The sequence below is a fragment of the Ambystoma mexicanum genome, chromosome 11, assembly GCF_040938575.1.
Source record: "Ambystoma mexicanum isolate Mex_15411 chromosome 11, UKY_AmexF1_1, whole genome shotgun sequence".
NCBI lineage: Eukaryota > Metazoa > Chordata > Amphibia > Caudata > Ambystomatidae > Ambystoma > Ambystoma mexicanum.
The window spans coordinates 1,085,472,568-1,085,493,122 of NC_090934.1; the positions used below are offsets into that span (position 1 = coordinate 1,085,472,568).

Sequence of the window (20,555 nt, forward strand, 5' to 3'; positions counted from 1 at the left end):
TATAACATTTTCCAGATTCATAATATTTCTCACCCTTTTTCACCATTTGCCCAATGGAGGTGACACCAATGATTTCCATTTACCAGCAATGCAACCTCTACCTACAAGTGAACTAATACAAATCAAAGGGCGGGGGGTACATTCTACCGCAAATCTGAATGAAGCCAGCAAGTAATTCGAAACAATGTCATCATCATATATGCTCCTAAGTCCCGTTCACCGCGGCTCCATCTAATGACAGGAGCAAGTCTGTTTCTCCGATTACACTCAACCCTCGACAGCACTAGCAGGGGTTATCCATCTTTCAAGCTTGGATGGTATCCATCTTTCAAGCTTGGATAACACATTATATAAAGAATGCATTCAGTAATGTTGCATCTTCTGCAGATTGGCACTTAAGTAAGGGTGATAGTATATAACATATTGCACACTTGCCCTTTTTACCACTTTTCTCTTATTGCCTCATGGCCAGTTTTTCCCTTTTATAGAATTCTGACAAATGCCCGTCGTAGCCCGGTAATTCCATGAATGCCTCCAATAAATTACAGTTGGAGTCTTTATGTCTGAATTCTTCCTAGCAACTTTTCAGTTGACAATAGCTAAAATACTTCTTACACTCCAAGCTGCATTCTCATTAAACAGCTCTTGCAGCTATTTAATTCCCTATCCTGAATCCCATCCCCACACACTGTGATACCCACTTTCATCAATTTCGGACCCCTCTCCAGTGACATTTCAATTCTCATGACCAGACTCTAAGCAGGGTGCCAACACACTAATTAGAAAAGGCAGTGAATTGTATGTTTCAACGAAAATACATTTAGCAACAAGTGCAAACACTCTGTTACTATGAAAATTGATTAAGACATCCAATTTAGAAAGTGTTAGAAAATGCATTGTCTGTGGAATGGGTTAGTTAAAGGGGCTGGGCAGGGGGGATACAGGAGGCAGTTTGGGGTAGCCCCCATAAACGCAAAGGGGGCAAGGGGATGTTAGAAAAAAAGTGCAAAATGTAAATTAAAAATTGAGGAGAAACTTAATTTGAGGTAAATACATAGATGCAAAGAGGTCATCGAAAAAACTTTCTTGATGGAAAGCGCAGTGCACCTTTAGTGTTTGAGTGAACTCTGCCTTCTTATATTTACAATTCGAGATGGAGTCCACCCGCGAATGAGACCACTCACAACCACGTAGTCAGCCTCCTTCTAAATTACATGGAGTCAGTTGAGGGACTCCTAACAGCATGCAGAGGGATTCATTCTCCCCCTGCTTAGAGAGATGTATCTGTGATGGCTCTAATTTCACAAGCATCTTTGCCCACTGATGAAGACCATCTACAGTAAAAGCTCACGATTAGGACTACTGTATCTGCACTTCTTAGCTTGAGACAGATCTATATGCCACCATTTAATTGTGCACATAGTTCCCAGACTTCAAACAACAATGTGAGAAATCCTAATAGTTCTTTCACTTCATGCTGCTTTCCTGACACTTTAAAGAATTGTAATAATTGAGTCTTATCAATAGGAAAAAGAAGGCATATGCCCAAGTTTGAGCTTTTTCTCTGGTGTGTTAAATCGAATGCTGCCACTAAATAATTTACTCCCAGAAAGGAAGTGTCTTGTGGAAAGAGAACTTGCCTGGAAATCGCATTGTGGTTTTTCCTGTCTGCTTTTGAAGTGAGAATGTTCAGGATGCAGTCAATTCCAGTTGCTATTCATTGCTCTCTGAACATTCTGATTGGCTGAAGGGAGGTCAATAACGATCTTCATGTGCTAAAAGGTGTTACAAATGTCCAATTTAACGGAACTCAATTTATTGCCCCCAGGAGGCTCAAGGGCCAAGTCAGCACTGACAGGCTGGCCCCGTGTCTCAGGCTATCTCTGATCCTGAATGTTTAAGTACAAATGTATTTGTTGAAAGGTTGCCATCCTCAGCCCCCACCACTACCCCTTGCCTATTTAGTATTGCAATCATTTTAGCCGTTAGTTAAGCCACCGATATTGACGGATATTGGTAGGCCACTAAATTTAGATTCCCTGATTGTACCGCGCCAAGAGGCCATCAAAACCACAGATGCTATGCTTTATAAATGTCAAATAAACCTTTACCCATGGCCATCTCCCACAAGTTAAAGCCAAACTACAATTTAGAAAAAGTACCATACAAATATACAAACTCCTCAAAAAGTGTCCCGGGACTTCCCCAACTCTACGGCCATATTGGCTTTGGCTTGGAAAGCGCTGATAAAGGGAGAATTGAGACAAAAACTTCTTTTCAGTGCATCCCAAGTTAATAAAAGACTGTCGAGGTGCAGCATGGTCCAGGGTGATATATTCCTTGTTCTGGACACTTTACAGTGGTTCATTAGGGCACTACTTCCCATAGAGTATAGATAGAAACGGATAGAATAGATGGTGCAGATGGAATGCTCAATCTCAAGCGCCTTACTGATAACCACCATATCACACTACCACGCTTACTCTCTCCTGTACACCAACACTTGACTAGAACATAGTGATACTATGACACATTAATATAGCTGTTCTCATACTAACACCCGCCACATACTCCTCATCATCCTAATTAAACACAGCTAGCACACACTGCTAGCTTATGCGTCTCCTCAGGCCTACCACAGGCAGAAATCAATCTGGGTGTCCACCCACCAGAACTGAACACATGCAACTGACTGCCCCACCACCACACCTACTGCTAAGAAGCAGCTATCGTGCAACTGCCACACCGGCTGCACACATATCCGGTGCACCCACGCACCTTATGACCCTCTATCTCTCTCAACTGACTTGAACTACGGTTCCCGAGGGCGGTCAACCTACCAGCGCTTTGAGATCATACCAATGATACATAAGGTGCTATATAAATGCAAAATAACATAACAACATAACCCTCTGACCTGTGTAGGAACTATAAAGTATTGCTAGAGAAGTTCAGTATTTTGCTTCCCAGTTGTTCTTTTCACGGGAACGTATATTGCGTGGCAACTGCGAGAGCCTCTTGTATGAAATTGAGTTGGAACTTAAATTCATTTTGTTACTGACGTCACCTTCTAAAGAATAGCAGCTGTTTCTCATGGAAAGGCGACATAAATGACTGGCGGTTCTCCGCCCGACAGAGCTGGATAGCAATTGCATTGTCTGGTTTAACCTTCTGCCTAAAACATTCTGCGCACCTTAAAACAATGTCCTGAGAGGAGCCACGATAATCAATTTCATTACACGTCAAAAATGAATGTGAGCGACGAACATCTAATGTCGCTTGAATACCACTGGAAAGCTCAAATGCTGTGGGGGTTACTGGGCGCACAGTGGGCCCTATGGAAATTCATGACCACCCGTCAAGTTCATGTATTGCCTGCACAATGTGGCCCTCGTGTGATAGGTAAGGCTGAGGCTCCACGGATACCTGCATGGGAGGATAGCTCAGGGGCAACGTGCTCACCTTGGAAGCAAGACGCCTCGGAGCACCACAGGTTCGATCCCTGTGTCCGCGCTTATAAAGCGTGTTATAAATAATCTATCATATCATATCATTTCATGTCTAAGCATTGACCGAACAAGCATAGTCGTGCCAGCATAATGGGTGAGTGCGTGCCCCCAGGTGCTTATCACCTGAAAACGCCACACCAGGAGTCACCTGCGGACCTCATCAAAAGATTGTGGAATTCAAATTGGGAAAACTGCATTTCTATCAAAATCTGTAGACAGATATAATTAAAGTTGGAAAACCGAGATGGGAGGATAAGAAAACATAGATGCTGGCTACTGCACTGGAGACCTGATGCCACCATGAAAAAGGCCAACTAGAAGGAAGAGGGAGGAGGTGTGAGGGAAGGTTAGAGAGAGATAGAGGGAGACAGCGAGGGTGAGGAAGAGAGAGGAAGGGAGAAAAAGAGATAGAGGCAAGGGGAAAGTAGAGAGATGGAGTGGAAGAAGGTGATGGCCGTTCGAGCTTCTTTCAGCCGTGGTGGCTCCATCTTAATGATGGCTACTGCACTGCAGACCTGATGCCGCCATGCAAAAGGCTGACGAGTAGGGAGGAGGAGAAGGTCAGAGGGAAGGCCAGAGAGATAGAGGAGATAGGGAGGGAGAGAAAGAGATAGCGGGACGGGGAAGAGGAAGTAGAGAGAGAGAGGGGAAGAAAGAGAAAGTGGAAGACAAGGATGGGGCGATATAACAGAGATGCCACCAGTGCCTAGAAGGTGATGGCCATCAGGATGTCTTAACGCTGGCTACTCCACTGTAGAGACCTGATGGCGCCATGCAAAAAGGCAGAAAGGGGAGAGAGAGACATAGCGAGAGAAATATGGTGAGAGAACAGGTGAGAGAGTGAGTGTCCAGGAGAGAGAGAGAATGGCGAGAGAGAAAGAGAGAGAGATGCGGCTGGACTTTCATATGTGGTGCAATGTTTGTTGGACTGTGTCTGGGATTAACTAGTAACTGGTCAATCCAAAACCAAATTATGTCATGATAAGGAAAATAGGATCTATCTTTACGGGCTGATCTTATTAGTATTTAGAGTAGGTCAATGTGCTGAGTGGGCCGTTATTAATGTTAGTAGACACGTAGGACCTGCAGTGTGAGAGGAAACACTGTGATCACCCACACCCAGCTCTAGCATAGCGTGCTTCAAAAGATGTTTTGATGTATATGTATTTGATATATATATATCCCTACCTTTTTCTATCCGCTCCATCCCCACCTATTCCTCCTTCCGCTCCGCCGTGAAATCCCTCCTTCTTCATTCCCCTCCCTGGCACCTTTTCCCCCTCTCACCTTTCTCTCTCTCCTTCTAGTACCCTCTTCTTTGTTCTATTTATCTTTCCCCTTCTCTCCTAAGATCTCCTTTCTTCCTACTATTCACTTTACTCCCTACTCTCTCTCTCTCTCTTCTTTCCTTCCCCACCCCATCCTCTCCTCTTCCTTCTCATATGCAAATTGTTCTAGATGCTGTTTTTCTGGTTTGATTCATGTATACTGTTATTGCTTCTACTGGTCCATGTTTGATGTATTTTTGTTGTTAAACTATAAAGAGCTTTGGATTAAAGCACTATATAAAAACAATAAATACAAATACAAATAAAAATATTCAGTACTTTATCGAGGCTAAGTCTAAAGGCCTCCATTGCAGGCAAAGGATAACCCATGGAGCTGAACATTGAATAATACGTATTTATTTCAGAACCACTGCACAAGAGTTGGAAAAATGGCTTCCATGTGTAGCTAGTGACGCCCCTGAAATGAAGGAATTATGACAATCAACATGAATAGTAAACTGATGCCAAGATGCCTCCAACCACCCCCTATCATATCTGAATGCAGGCCACTGTGACTGTGTGGGCTTTCGAATACCATGACTCCTATTCCATAACAAATATCGCTGGGCAATTGGTACAGCTCTGCCCAGCATTACTGTGCCACCGGGTGGTACATGCTGTCATTAATGGTAGTCTGCATTATCACTGGTGACATGGCACTTCCGCCAGAGGTAATGAGCAGTCATGATCATTGGTGATTTTTATAGCACTTCCTGGTGGACTCTTCTGGCTTCTAAGCCCTGCAATAATCAATGCCTCTATTATTACTGGCTTCCGATTCCCAATGTACCACATTGTGGGAGGAGAAGGGTGAAGGGCTGCGGGGTCCCACCCAGGGTATTGCACCTGTGGCATAAGGCATAGTCCTGATCCCAAGGCAGGGATGTTCTCCTCCTTCTTGGCAGAATTTCCACTCACAGTCCACGCCAGTTTCTGAAGAGCCATAACCATCGCTGCTGGTGATAATGGAAGTTTGGCAGTAAAAATAGTACTGGAAATAAAATAAACAAATAAGGCTAAGGTCCCTGAAGGAAACACATTTTTTTGGATGTTGTATGACTGTTTTAGTGTTTTTTGATAACACATTAGACTAGCTTTTCATTTCAGCAGCTGTTGCGGGTGAGACAATACCTACTAGCTCAGAGCTTACTTACCTCTGTTTTAAACCATCCTCTTTTGCTGGGTTTTGATTTGCCAGCGGTGATGCTTTTATCAATGGGAGTCATATATTTACACTCATAGTAACCACACCACCGGCGATGCAAACGTTTAGAGACAATAATGATTTGTTGCTTTGTTAACTGGAGGTATTTTACCTCTGGTGGTATTTTGGACTTACTGCCCTTTAAATATGAGGCCGTGATGTCTTTACTGCCAGCCCCAGCCCCATATATTGCTTTTCGAGTGAATGGAGCATCCATAGGAGGAAAATATTGCATCCAACAGTAATTTATGGCTTAAAGTTTTTTTTTTTTATGTGCATGATAATATTAAGAGGTCATATTAAGTTTATATAATATATTGATTTAACAAAAGTCTAGAAGTGGACTATTTACATTTCTTTTTTGTTCTCCTCCTCTTTACCGGCTCTCTCTTTCTCTCTCCCTCCCCTGTCATGATTTATTAAGACTGTACACTCATGCAATCTTTCATGAAGATCTTTCTGTCTATATAACATTTTCCAGATTCATAATATTTCTCACCCTTTTTCACCATTTGCCCAATGGAGGTGACACCAATGATCTCCATTTACCAGCAATGCAACCTCTACCTACAAGTGAACTAATACAAATCAAAGGGCGGGGGGTACATTCTACCGCAAATCTGAATGAAGCCAGCAAGTAATTCGAAACAATGTCATCATCATATATGCTCCTAAGTCCCGTTCACCGCGGCTCCATCTAATGACAGGAGCAAGTATGTTTCTCCGATTACACTCAACCCTCGACAGCACTAGCAGGGGTTATCCATCTTTCAAGCTTGGATGGTATCCATCTTTCAAGCTTGGATAACACATTATATAAAGAATGCATTCGGTAATGTTGCATCTTCTGCAGATTGGCACTTAAGTAAGGGTGATAGTATATAACATATTGCACACTTGCCCTTTTTACTACTTTTCTCTTATTGCCTCATGGCCAGTTTTTCCCTTTTATAGAATTCTGACAAATGCCCGTCGTAGCCCGGTAATTCCATGAATGCCTCCAATAAATTACAGTTGGAGTCTTTATGTCCGAATTCTTCCTAGCAACTTTTCAGTTGACAATAGCTAAAATACTTCTTACACTCCAAACCGCATTCTCATTAAACAGCTCTTGCAGCTATTTAATCCCCTATCCTGAATCCCATCCCCACACACTCTGATACCCACTTTCATCAATTTCGGACCCCTCTCCAGTGACATTTCAATTCTCATGACCAGACTCTAAGCAGGGTGCCAACACACTAATTAGAAAAGGCAGTGAATTGTATGTTTCAACGAAAATACATTTAGCAACAAGTGCAAACACTCTGTTACTATGAAAATTGATTAAGACATCCAATTTAGAAAGTGTTAGAAAATGCATTGTCCGTGGAATGGGTTAGTTAAAGGGGCTGGGCAGGAGGGATACAGGAGGCAGTTTGGGGTAGCCCCCATAAACGCAAAGGGGGCAAGAGGATGTTAGAAAAAAAGTGCAAAATGTAAATTAAAAATTGAGGAGAAACTTAATTTGAGGTAAATACATAGATGCAAAGAGGTCATCGAAAAAACGTTCTTGATGGAAAGCGCAGTGCACCTTTAGTGTTTGAGTGAACTCTGCCTTCTTATATTTACAATTCGAGATGGAGTCCACCCGCGAATGAGACCACTCACAACCACGTAGTCAGCCTCCTTCTAAATTACATGGAGTCAGTTGAGGGACTCCTAACAGCACGCAGAGGGATTCATTCTCCCCCTGCTTAGAGAGATGTATCTGTGATGGCTCTAATTTCACTAGCATCTTTGCCCACTGATGAAGACCATCTACAGTAAAAGCTCACGATTAGGACTACTGTATCTGCACTTCTTAGCTTGAGACAGATCTATATGCCACCATTTAATTGTGCACATAGTTCCCAGACTTCAAACAACAATGTGAGAAATCCTAATAGTTCTTTCACTTCATGCTGCTTTCCTGACACTTTAAAGCATTGTAATAATTGAGTCTTATCAATAGGAAAAAGTAGGCATATGCCCAAGTTTGAGCTTTTTCTCTGGTGTGTTAAATCGAATGTTGCCACTAAATAATTTACTCCCAGAAAGGAAGTGTCTTGTGGAAAGAGAACTTGCCTGGAAATCGCATTGTGGTTTTTCCTGTCTGCTTTTGAAGTGAGAATGTTCAGGATGCAGTCAATTCCAGTTGCTATTCATTGCTCTCTGAACATTCTGATTGGCTGAAGGGAGGTCAATAACGATCTTCATGTGCTAAAAGGTGTTACAAATGTCCAATTTAACGGAACTCAATTTATTGCCCCCAGGAGGCTCAAGGGCCAAGTCAGCACTGACAGGCTGGCCCCGTGTCTCAGGCTATCTCTGATCCTGAATGTTTAAGTACAAATGTATTTGTTGAAAGGTTGCCATCCTCAGCCCCCACCACTACCCCTTGCCTATTTAGTATTGCAATCATTTTAGCCGTTAGTTAAGCCATCGATATTGACGGATATTGGTAGGCCACTAAATTTAGATTCCCTGATTGTACCGCACCAAGAGGCCATCAAAACCACAGATGCTATGCTTTATAAATGTCAAATAAACCTTTACCCATGGCCATCTCCCACAAGTTAAAGCCAAACTACAATATAGAAAAAGTACCATACTAATATACAAACTCCTCAAAAAGTGTCCCGGGACTTCCCCAACTCTGCGGCCATATTGGCTTTGGCTTGGAAAGCGCTGATAAAGGGAGAATTGAGACCAAACTTCTTTTCAGTGCATCCCAAGTTTTTTAAAGACTGTTGAGGTGCAGCATGGTCCAGGGTGATATATTCCTTGTTCTGGTCACTTTACAGTGGTTCATTAGGGCACTACTTCCCATAGAGTATAGATAGAAACGGATAGAATTGATGGTGCAGGTGGAATGCTCAATCTCAAGCGCCTTACTGATAACCACCATATCACAATACCACGCTTACTCTCTCCTGTACACCAACACTTGACTAGAACACAGTGATACTATGACACATTAATATAGCTGTTCTCATACTAACACCCGCCACATACTCCTCATCATCCTAATTAAACACAGCTAGCACACACTGCTAGCTTATGCGTCTCCTCAGGCCTACCACAGGCAGAAATCAATCTGGGTGTCCACCCACCAGAACTGAACACATGCAACTGACTGCCCCACCACCACACCTACTGCTAAGAAGCAGCTATCGTGCAACTGCCACACCGGCTGCACACATATCCGGTGCACCCACGCACCTTATGACCCTCTATCTCTCTCAACTGACTTGAACTACGGTTCCTGAGGGCGGTCAACCTACCAGCGCTTTGAGATCATACCAATGATACATAAGGTGCTATATAAATGCAAAATAACATAACAACATAACCCTCTGACCTGTGTAGGAACTATAAAGTATTGCTAGAGAAGTTCAGTATTTTGCTTCCCAGTTGTTCTTTTCACGGGAACGTATATTGCGTGGCAACTGCGAGAGCCTCTTGTATGAAATTGAGTTGGAACTTAAATTCATTTTTTTACTGACGTCACCTTCTAAAGAATAGCAGCCAGTGCTTTAAGTGGGCCGGGGCCTGCCGGGGCCGGGCCCCGGCAGTCTCCAAAAAGTGGGGCTGAGCCGGGGCCCTGCCGGGGCCCCCCGGCCTCACCACGCCATGGCAGGACGCATTATCCCGCCGCGTCCGCAGCCGCGACGGGAGATGCGCCCGCCACTTTAACGTCAGGCAAGCTGACAGAAGTGCCAGCCAGGCACAGCGTTGCTGTGACTGGCTGGCACTTCCGTCAGTCACTGTAACTTTCTCTGATGACCCCTCATCTGAGGGGCCATCAGAGGAAGCTAGAGTCCCTTAGTTTTCCCTCGCCAGGTCACTGACCCTCAGCGAACCCGCGGGCTCCGTGATCTAATCTGCAGATTAGATCACGGAGCCCGCGGGTTCGCAGAGGGTGAAAGACACCTCGGGCTCTGTGATCTCTGCTCTAAGCAGAGATCACTGAGCCCGAGGCGCCTTTCTGCTTTGGCAAGGTTTTATAAAAGATGCCTTCAACTGTGTACGTTTAAGCCATCTTTTATAAACGTAGACATATTTCTATGTTTATAACAGACGGCTTGAATCGTACACAATTCAAGGCATCTTTTATATAGCTTTGTCGACGGACAAAGCCACCTTGGGTTTTGTCCGTCCTCAACGCTTTATAAAAGATGGCTAATTTTCAAGCCGTCTTTTATAAACATAGACATATGTTACAAATGTCTATGTTTTTAAAAGGCAGCTTGAAAAGTACACAAACCATAGTAAGGTAAGCACACAAATGTGTGTAACTTACTATGGTTTGTGCACTTACAAGCCACCTTGTATAAACATAGAAATATGTAACATTGCTATGTATATAAAAGAAGGCTTGAAAAATCACAAACCATAGTAGTACGCAAACAAATATTTAAATGCTCAAATACATTAATATATTTGTTTGCGCACCTTACTATGATTTGTGCACTTTTAGGCCACGCCCGGAATGGAAGCCACGCCCCCAAACGAGGGCCCCCCCTCAATTTTTTACCCCACTTAAAGCACTGATAGCAGCTGTTTCTCATTGAAAGGCGACATTAATGACTGGCGGTTCTCCGCCCGACAGAGCTGGATAGCAATTGCATTGTCTGGTTTAACCTTCTGCCTAAACATTCTGCGCACCTTAAAACAATGTCCTGAGAGGAGCCATGATAATCAATTTCATTACACGTCAAAAATGAATGTGAGCGACGAACATCTAATGTCGCTTGAATACCACTGCAAAGCTCAGAGGCTGTGGGGGTTACTGGGCACACAGTGGGCCCTATGGAAATTCATGACCACCCGTCAAGTTCATGTATTGCCTGCACAATGTGGCCCTCGTGTGATAGGTAAGGCTGGGGCTCCACGGATACCTGCATGGGAGGATAGCTCAGGGGCAACGTGCTCACCTTGGAAGCAAGACGCCTCGGAGCACCACAGGTTCGATCCCTGTGTCCGCGCTTATTAAGCGTGTTATAAATAATCTATCATATCATATCATTTCATGTCTAAGCATTGACCGAACAAGCATAGTCGTGCCAGCATAATGGGTGAGTGCGTGCCCCCAGGTGCTTATCACCTGAAAACGCCACACCAGGAGTCACCTGCGGACCTCATCAAAAGATTGTGGAATTCAAATTGGGAAAACTGCATTTCTATCAAAATCTGTAGACAGATATAATTAAAGTTGGAAAACCAAGATGGGAGGACAAGAAAACATAGATGCTGGCTACTGCACTGGAGACCTGATGCCACCATGAAAAAGGCCAACTAGAAGGAAGAGGGAGGAGGTGTGAGGGAAGGTTAGAGAGAGATAGAGGGAGACAGCGAGGGTGAGGAAGAGAGAGGAAGGGAGAAAAAGAGATAGAGGCAAGGGGAAAGTAGAGAGATGGAGTGGAAGAAGGTGATGGCCGTTCGAGCTTCTTTCTGCCGTGGTGGCTCCATCTTAATGATGGCTACTGCACTGCAGACCTGATGCCGCCATGCAAAAGGCTGACGAGTAGGGAGGAGGAGAAGGTCAGAGGGAAGGCCAGAGAGATAGAGGAGATAGGGAGGGAGAGAAAGAGATAGCGGGACGGGGAAGAGGAAGTAGAGAGAGAGAGGGGAGAAAGAGAAAGTGGAAGACAAGGATGGGGCGATATAACAGAGATGCCACCAGTGCCTAGAAGGTGATGGCCATCAGTATGTCTTAACGCTGGCTACTCCACTGTAGAGACCTGATGGCGCCATGCAAAAAGGCAGAAAGGGGAGAGAGAGACATAGCGAGAGAAATATGGTGAGAGAACAGGTGAGAGAGTGAGTGTCCAGGAGAGAGAGAGAATGGCGAGAGAGAAAGAGAGAGAGATGCGGCTGGACTTTCATATGTGGTGCAATGTTTGTTGGACTGTGTCTGGGATTAACTAGTAACTGGTCAATCCAAAACCAAATTATGTCATGATAAGGAAAATAGGATCTATCTTTACGGGCTGATCTTATTAGTATTTAGAGTAGGTCAATGTGCTGAGTGGGCCGTTATTAATGTTAGTAGACACGTAGGACCTGCAGTGTGAGAAGAAACACTGTGATCACCCACACCCAGCTCTAGCATAGCGTGCTTCAAAAGATGTTTTGATATATATATCCCTACCTTTTTCTATCCGCTCCATCCCCACCTATTCCTCCTTCCGCTCCGCCGTGAAATCCCTCCTTCTTCATTCCCCTCCCTGGCACCTTTTCCCCCTCTCACCTTTCTCTCTCTCCTTCTAGTACCCTCTTCTTTGTTCTATTTATCTTTCCCCTTCTCTCCTAAGATCTCCTTTCTTCCTACTATTCACTTTACTCCCTACTCTCTCTCTCTCTTCTTTCCTTCCCCACCCCCTCCTCTCCTCTTCCTTCTCATATGCAAATTGTTCTAGATGCTGTTTTTCTGGTTTGATTCATGTATACTGTTATTGCTTCTACTGTTCCATGTTTGATGTATTTTTGTTGTTAAACTATAAAGCGCTTTGGATTAAAGCGCTATATAAAAACAATAAATACAAATAAAAATATTCAGTACTTTATCGAGGCTAAGTCTAAAGGCCTCCATTGCATTTCTAAGGCAAAGGATAACCCATGGAGCTGAACATTGAATAATACGTATTTATTTCAGAACCACTGCACAAGAGTTGGAAAAATGGCTTCGATGTGTAGCTAGTGACGCCTCTGAAGTGAAGGAATTATGACAATCAACATAAGTAGTAAACTGATGCCAAGATGCCTCCAACCAGCCCCTACCATATCTGAATGCAGGCCACTGTGACTGTGTGGGCTTTCGAATACCATGACTCCTATTCCATAACAAATATCGCTGGGCAAATGGTACAGCTCTGCCCAGCATTACTGTGCCACCGGGTGGTACATGCTGTCATTAATGGTAGTCTGCATTATCACTGGTGACATGGCACTTCCGCCAGAGGTAATGAGCAGTCATGATCATTGGTGATTTTTATAGCACTTCCTGGTGGACTCTTCTGGCTTGCCTCTATTATTACTGGCTTCCGATTCCCAATGTACCACATTGTGGGAGGAGAAGGGTGAAGGGCTGCGGGGTCCCACCCAGGGTATTGCACCTGTGGCATAAGGCATAGTCCTGATCCCAAGGCAGGCATGTTCTCCTCCTTCTTGGCAGCATTTCCACTCACAGTCCACGCCAGTTTCTGAAGAGCCATAACCATCGCTGCTGGTGATAATGGAACTTTGGCAGTAAAAATAGTACTGGGAATAAAATAAACAAATAAGGGTAAGGTCCCTGACGGAAACACATTTTTTTGCTTGCATGTTGTATGACTGTTTTAGTGTTTTTTGATAACACATTAGACTAGCTTTTCATTTCAGCAGCTGTTGCGGGTGAGACAATACCTACTAGCTCAGAGCTTACTTACCTCTGTTTTAAACCATTCTCTTTTGCTGGGTTTTGATTTGCCAGCGGTGATGCTTTTATCAATGGGAGTCATATATTTACACTCGTAATAACCACACCACCGGCGATGCAAACGTTTAGAGACAATAATGATTTGTTGCTTTGTTAACTGGAGGTATTTTACCTCTGGTGGTATTTTGGACTTACTGCCCTTTACGGAATGAGGGCCGTGATGTCTTTACTGCCAGCCCCAGCCCCATATATTGCTTTTCGAGTGAATGGAGCATCCATAGGAGAAAAATATTGCATCCAACAGTAATTTATGGCTTAAAGTTTTTTTTATGTGCATGATAATATTAAGAGGTCATATTAAGTTTATATAATATATTGATTTAACAAAAGTCTAGAAGTGGACTATTTACATTTCTTTTTTGTTCTCCTCATCTTTACCGACTCTCTCTTTCTCTCTCCCTCCCCTGTCATGATTTATTAAGACTGTACACTCATGCAATCTTTCATCAAGGATGTAAGATTTTTTTGTAAAAACATTTTAAATAAAAAAATAATATATTTCTCTTTTCTTTCATCCTTAGGATTATTGTCCTCTTTTACCCAAGTTAACATCTTTTTGCCGAATGCCTGGACCAAGTCAACAACCATGACGTCAACATGGTGGAGCCACTGACGCTTTGCCCCATGGATCCTTTAGTCAACCCTGGAGGTAATACCAACCAATTTCTTTCCATGGCTCAACTTTCCCATTCCTGAGTACACTTGTGTATAGGCGCGTTATAAATGCCATATCATATCATATTGCTGCGGATCACTAGGGAAAGCCACCAACCCCATTGATAGGCTGTCTGTGACGTAAGGACTGGGCAAGCCTACCCTGGATCTCTAGATCACGCCTGGCATGCATTACATGTGTCTCTTGCTGTACTCTGGGCCCTCCAGGCATCATGGGAGTGCCAGGGTCCCCGGCTAGAGGCAATGCTTTGTACTGTGGTCAATAGTAGGGTAAGGTTGTTGATGTGCTCTCCCATGGCCCACCATATTAAATGGTAAGGAATCATTATTTGAATGGTAAATTATGCATACCCATTAATCTGGCAATTTATCAAAACAGCATTGGTTAATGAGTGGTGTTGATGCTAAGAATTTTCACATGGTTTTGAAAGATTTAAGTGTTGTAACAACTAAATGCCACCCTGGCACTGCAAAATCTTACCACCACAAATACATACAGTTTAGAATGGCAGGTGTGCCCCGATGTGTCTGGGTGAAACCTTCTCGCGTTCCTTTTAGTCTTTTCTCAGCCCCATTTCTGTTCTTGCCTTCCCTATTTTCCTATAATTGTGAGTGTAGTGGAAAATTGGGACAATTTCTGCCGCTTATTTGATGGTTAACATATACATATAGATATGGGTTTTAGCTCATAAAGTTCCTTTAAACTTAATGTTAGGTGGATAATGGCGAGGATTTCTCTGATGCACAGTGATCTGAAATCTGTGTACTCGGATCAGAGTTCATGTAAGTGATGTTTTGTATGTCAATTACCTTGTCTAGCAATCGATGAATGAAATAAATGCAAATCTCCTATTCCACGAAACTACAATCCTCTTGAAGAACATGTGTGTGTAGTATTTCTGGTTACTGAACATGTGATGTTGATGTTCATTGTCCAAGGAAGGTGTCAAGATGGACGGCTTACATTTGTAAGGGGCATGCTTCTATGGCATTCCTGCCTACTCAATATACATGGCGTTTATTTCATTGGAGGATTCCAAAGAGTGATTTGGGCCTGGTCTTATTCTGATATGGACTGAGGGTCTTGCATGGAATAGATTCATAAACATTATGGAATACTTTGTTTGTCCTGCAGGCAGTCAGCTGCAGCCAGGGAATATTGATAAGATGGGGTACGGGAGATTATGACTGCTTTATTTAGACATCTGTGTATGTAGGTCTTGCTTTCTGATTGGTGTACAGAGATGATGGTAGAAACCTAGCAATGGCTTAAAGGTTTGATTCAGTGTTTTCTCCTGGATAGCCAACAATGGAATTACCATCTTGGACATGGTCTTCCATTCAAATGAAGGTGACAAGATGGCCATGCTGCATAGAAGATATTAGTATAGGACCTCACTGCATCACTTACCGTGGCATTGAGTGTCACACCAGGATCATACATCAACAGGCATGAAGTGGTTTACAAATAAGCATAAAATGGCATCTAGTGTACTTCTAGACAATGTAAGAAAATAAAGTATTTGACCAACTACAGATGAATTACCCATGCCATTCCTCGATTATTTCTGACAGTGGTACCTCTTAAGAAACCACGGTATGAACCTATCCAGTCCTGCAAGCCCTCAAACGTTCCTCTTCTATAACCCTATAGTTTTAGAAAGGGATGGCAATACAGAATTGGCCAGCATTAATGATGTACATTATTCTAATGAGAATAGTATTATATCATAATTCATAATCTTGTTTTTATGCACCAAATACAACATATGTAATGGTTGTTTACCCCTGCATTTAGTTTCTTCTTTATTTCCAAAGTCTATGAAACTGGTAGCCATCAGGGAGGATTTAGAAAGAATTAACGAAATTCAATATGTTTGTGGGACAGCGTGTCCTCTCTTTCCATGTGGATAGTGCTCTATGATTGAGTATTGTTATCTGTTTCTATTGACAGACAGACTGACATGGGCACAGACACACATATCTGCATTTCATTGGCACATGAGTGATAGAACGGGTAATTATAGCTAACGGTATCCAACAGCGGTGATAAAGACTCTGGAGTAGAAGGAACCAAGGTGAGGTCTGGGGTACTTCGGAAGAGCAAGAGCACCTCAACGTCACCTGATGTGCATTCGCAGGACAGGGGTCCTCATCTTTCATGAGACCGAGCAAAGTCAACCGTACGGCTGAGAGGCATCAGTGAGATGCTGTAATCTATTCCTGATGTCTGCAAAAACAGTAGCATGAGTTCACCTTCACCTCCAGTGCCTCAATTTATGACTTAATTGATGGAATGTCGGGTTCATCCTGTAGCTGAAATCCTAATGACAGACAAATTCAATAAAAACGATGACTCTGGAGTTGATTCACAATAACCTTCTTCTTTTTTTATAACTCTGTTTATTCATTTTATTCGTAGTACATTGATTTTATTCGTAGTACACAACAATATAAACAACGGCGGGGTCACATAATACACATATGCATTAATAACCGTGAACAATTTTGGCAAGGCACAGGTGTCTCAGGCTGCCCGGGGGCGGTTCCTTGAGGGTAAGCATCTACTATCATAGGATATACAGGGGATGCCCACTTCCCCCAAATTTTCTGGAATTTCGTGGGGCATCCTCTGGCATTATAGATTCCCTTTTCCAGGGAGGCACATCTGTCCACTTCGTTGGACCCTCGATCAATACTTAGTTTGTCTGCCGAGCCCCAAGTGGCGGCCGTCAGCCGTTTCCCTGCGCCCAGTGCCACCGCCAGGAATGTTTTTTCATATTTGGTAAAGTCCACCTCCCCCTAAATTCCCAATAGTATCAGTTTCGGGTCACGAGGATCCGGTAACCCCAAGGCTCTGGAGATCCTACTAGTGCATCTCTCCCAAAAGCTCTGTAGCACGTTGCAGTCCCAGACCATATGGAAGAAGGTGCCCTCTGTCCTGAACCTGAGACATTCCCCTGTTGTCCACCACCCCCCACTGGGCCATCATTGTTCGGGAATAGTACGCCTGGTGCAGTATTTTGAGCTGGATCAGTCTTAGTTTGGCATTAATCACTATCTCCCGAGGGAACATCAATGCTTCCACCCATTCTTCTGTTTCCAGTGGTCTCAGGTCTCTTTCCCATTTCCCTTTCAGTCTATCGAGTTCTCGGGTCCAAAAGGAATTGAGCACTTGGTAGAGTGTGGAGGTAACCTTAGAGAGGATGCGTTCTGGGAGAACATTGGTCTCTAGGGGGGAGCAGTTGAGTATTTCGCCCAGATTCAGAATTGGGTGTTAATGGCATGAGTGAGTTGTACATGCCTATAGTGGTCCTTTTAGACCCTGAAGTGGAAATATGGGCTACAACCAAAGTCTAAAAGGAGTCCCTCTTGAACTACATCTGGCAGAGTGCATATGCCTTGCCTTTACCAGTTTGCAAAGTGCCCCATTCGCTGTAGTTCGGGGAGATGTTTGTTATGCCACAGAGGTTGGCACAGTGTAGGTTTTGCATCCCAACCGATGTACTGGTGGGCCTCACTCCAGAATCGACGGATATGGAGCATCATTTTTGATGTTCCTACTACTCCATTACGGTCACCGTATAGTATTTGGAGAGGGTGAAACCAAGCCTGTGCCGTTTACAGGGTTGCCGTGCAGCCAATCATTCACCACTCATGTTTGTGCAGCCCAGTAATAGGTGCGCAGACATGGCAGTCCAATGCCCCACTCCCACACAGTGTTGCAGTGTCTTGAGGGCAACCTGGGGTTGCTTCCCTCCCCAAAGTAGTCCCCGGACGACCCTTTCTATTGTTGCAAAGGTTGTGTGGGGGACGGGGAGTTGGGCGTTCTGGAGAACATATAGAAACCTCTACAGTGTCATCATGTTGAACAATGCAGCCTTGCCCATTAGTGATAGTGGGAGGCACTGCCAATGGGAGACATCAGCTGAAAATCTGTCCACCACTTGTTGTAGATTAAGCTAAAGGAAGTCCTCTAAGATTGGACTGATGCGTATACCTAGGTAGGTAAAGCCCAGGACAAAAACGGGTATGGACACTGTTCTGGGATTTCAGCGTCTCCCCCTTGGATTTGAAAGTATACCGTTTTTTGCTTGTTCACTTGAAGCCCACTGAAATTTTGGTATTCTAGAAGAATATGAGATACTATAGGGCAAGAGGTAAAGGGGTTGCTAAAATAGATAAGGAGGTCGTCTGCATACAGTGAGACCCGATCTTCCCCGCCCCAAGGCCACAAAAATCCAGATCATTCCTTATCCGTTCGACTGTTCGAAGACAAATTACTAATGGTTCAATAGCAAGGAGGAACAATAGGGGGGAGAAGCGGCAACCCTGTCTAGTACCTCGGGCGAGTGGGAACCGCCTAGTGGATCTGCCATTTAATCTCACAACTGCCTTGTGTTAGTCATAAAGATGTTTAACCCATAATGCAAAACCCTGCCCAATTCCCATTCGATCCATAATTTCCCACAGGGCATGCCACCCCACCGAGTCAAACGCTTTCTCGAAATCCACCGCCAATAGGGCGAGTGGGTCTGGGATTTCAGGGGTGTGGTCTATAGCGAGCTGGACCCTGCGCAGGTTCATATGGGTGGATCTACTATGCATAAATCCACATTGGTCCATGTGAAGGAAGGATTCTATCACCCCAAGTAACCTCTTAGCCAGGATTCATGCCAAGATTTTAGCTTTTCTGTTTATCAATGATATAGGCCTTTAGGAGGCGCATTGTTTCCGGAGGTTTCCCGGGTTTGGGAATCACAACAATGCATTTCCTCCTAAGGTCCGAGAGAAGTTGTCCCTGTTCCTTTCTGCACTGGAGTATGCAGTGTATGTGTCTCGTTATCGTTCCCCCAAGTCGTCTCCAGGTTTCCACCGGAAAGCCATTTGGTCCTGGAGTTTTACCCTGTTGGAGCTGTGATAGGGCTTCTTGAACTTCTTCAACTGTGATCTCGGACTTAAGATTCCTTGCCTGTTGTTCAGAGCGCCAAGGGATTTCAACGGAGTCTAAGAATTTCAAACTACTCGTCCCTGGTTCCTTTGACGAGTGGGAGTAGAGTCGTTCATAGAAGGTAGCAAAGGCTTCCGCTATGTCGGGGTCTGCCGTTAACAGTTTGCCTTTGTCCAACAGAATGGAGCGCACCTGCCCTTTGCTTTGTTCACACTTTTCTAGCCATGCTAGAGTCTTGCTCACTTTTTCCCGTGTCTCAAATATTTGGCTCCAGACAGACCAGTGGGCAGCCCCGTGCATTATCTAAGGCTATATTTCTAAGAACCTTGTGTGCCGTCACTAGGGCCTCCTGGGAGGGCAGTGCCCCCAATTCCAAAAGCTGTACCTCCCTATCAGGCACCTGTCTCTCTGCCTCGGTGATCTCTTGTGTGTGCTGTCTGTGGTACGCTGACACTAAGGAAAGGGCTTCCCTGCGGAGGACTGTTTTTTAGGCTTCCCATAATGTAATTGGACAATGCACCGACCCCTCATTCAGGTCAAAATACTCAGTAATCCTCTGAGAGAAGCCCTCTGCTATTTCCAGTATCCCTAGATAGTACGTGTTCAGACACCATTTGGCCTCTGGGTGGGGTTGCGGGCCTTTTCACAATAACCTTCTTATTGAACTTGCTTCAAGTTGCTTGGTTTGCATGGGAAATTGAAAACGTCAAGAGCATTCTCCTTTAACGTTGATGTAAAGGTTTTCATCAAATTACTTGGAGTGATATTTTTTTAGCACACATTCTCAAATAATAGAGGTGACTAGCATAAAACGGAATTCTGGAAAGTGTTATAGTTCTTGTGGAACAATGTTGGGTTGAGCTGTTTCAGTCTAGGGTGATTAGATCACTGATATATCATTACAGATCTCCTTCAATTTCTGTAATGATGAGAGGGCAACCTCCACGCTATGCATTTCATAGCTTTAGGCTACATTTAGAAGGTTGGACATCAGTTATAGTTTGGCAATGGTCTGTAGAAACACTGAAATATGACCTCTCTTGTAGTGAGAAGATTCACTGGAATTCAGCAAGTGTGAACCCTTTTCAATGCTTTTACACTTTTCATGCTTCACAGTATTGGTGTAGGTCATATTGGGCGGTGTTTACCTCATTGTGAGTGATATTTCATAAATTGGCATTTGATCACCTGAAGGATATGTTTTCATGACTTCTATCTTTGAAGTGCTTGTTTTGTAATGAGGCCTTCCTTGTGGCCATAGGGTCACATGCTCTTTAGATGTATTTTTCACAATACTGATGGATGGTGGCCTCATAATAATTGCATGCTTTTGTAAAGCTCTTCATGCAGAATTCACCACACTTATAAGATTTTAAGCAAATGGTGT

At 43.9% G+C, this 20,555-nt stretch overlaps 1 protein-coding gene across 2 annotated transcripts in view; it reads left to right on the forward strand.

Moving 5' to 3' along the window:
- Window positions 1-20,555, forward strand: part of OTUD7A (OTU deubiquitinase 7A) — a 1,296,873-nt gene that overhangs the window by 284,056 nt on the left and 992,262 nt on the right. For both annotated transcript variants that reach the window (XM_069624347.1, XM_069624348.1), the window contains exon 2: window positions 14,064-14,191. The gene's annotated coding sequence lies outside the window, so the exon portion shown is untranslated. The remainder of the gene's footprint in view (window positions 1-14,063; window positions 14,192-20,555) is intronic.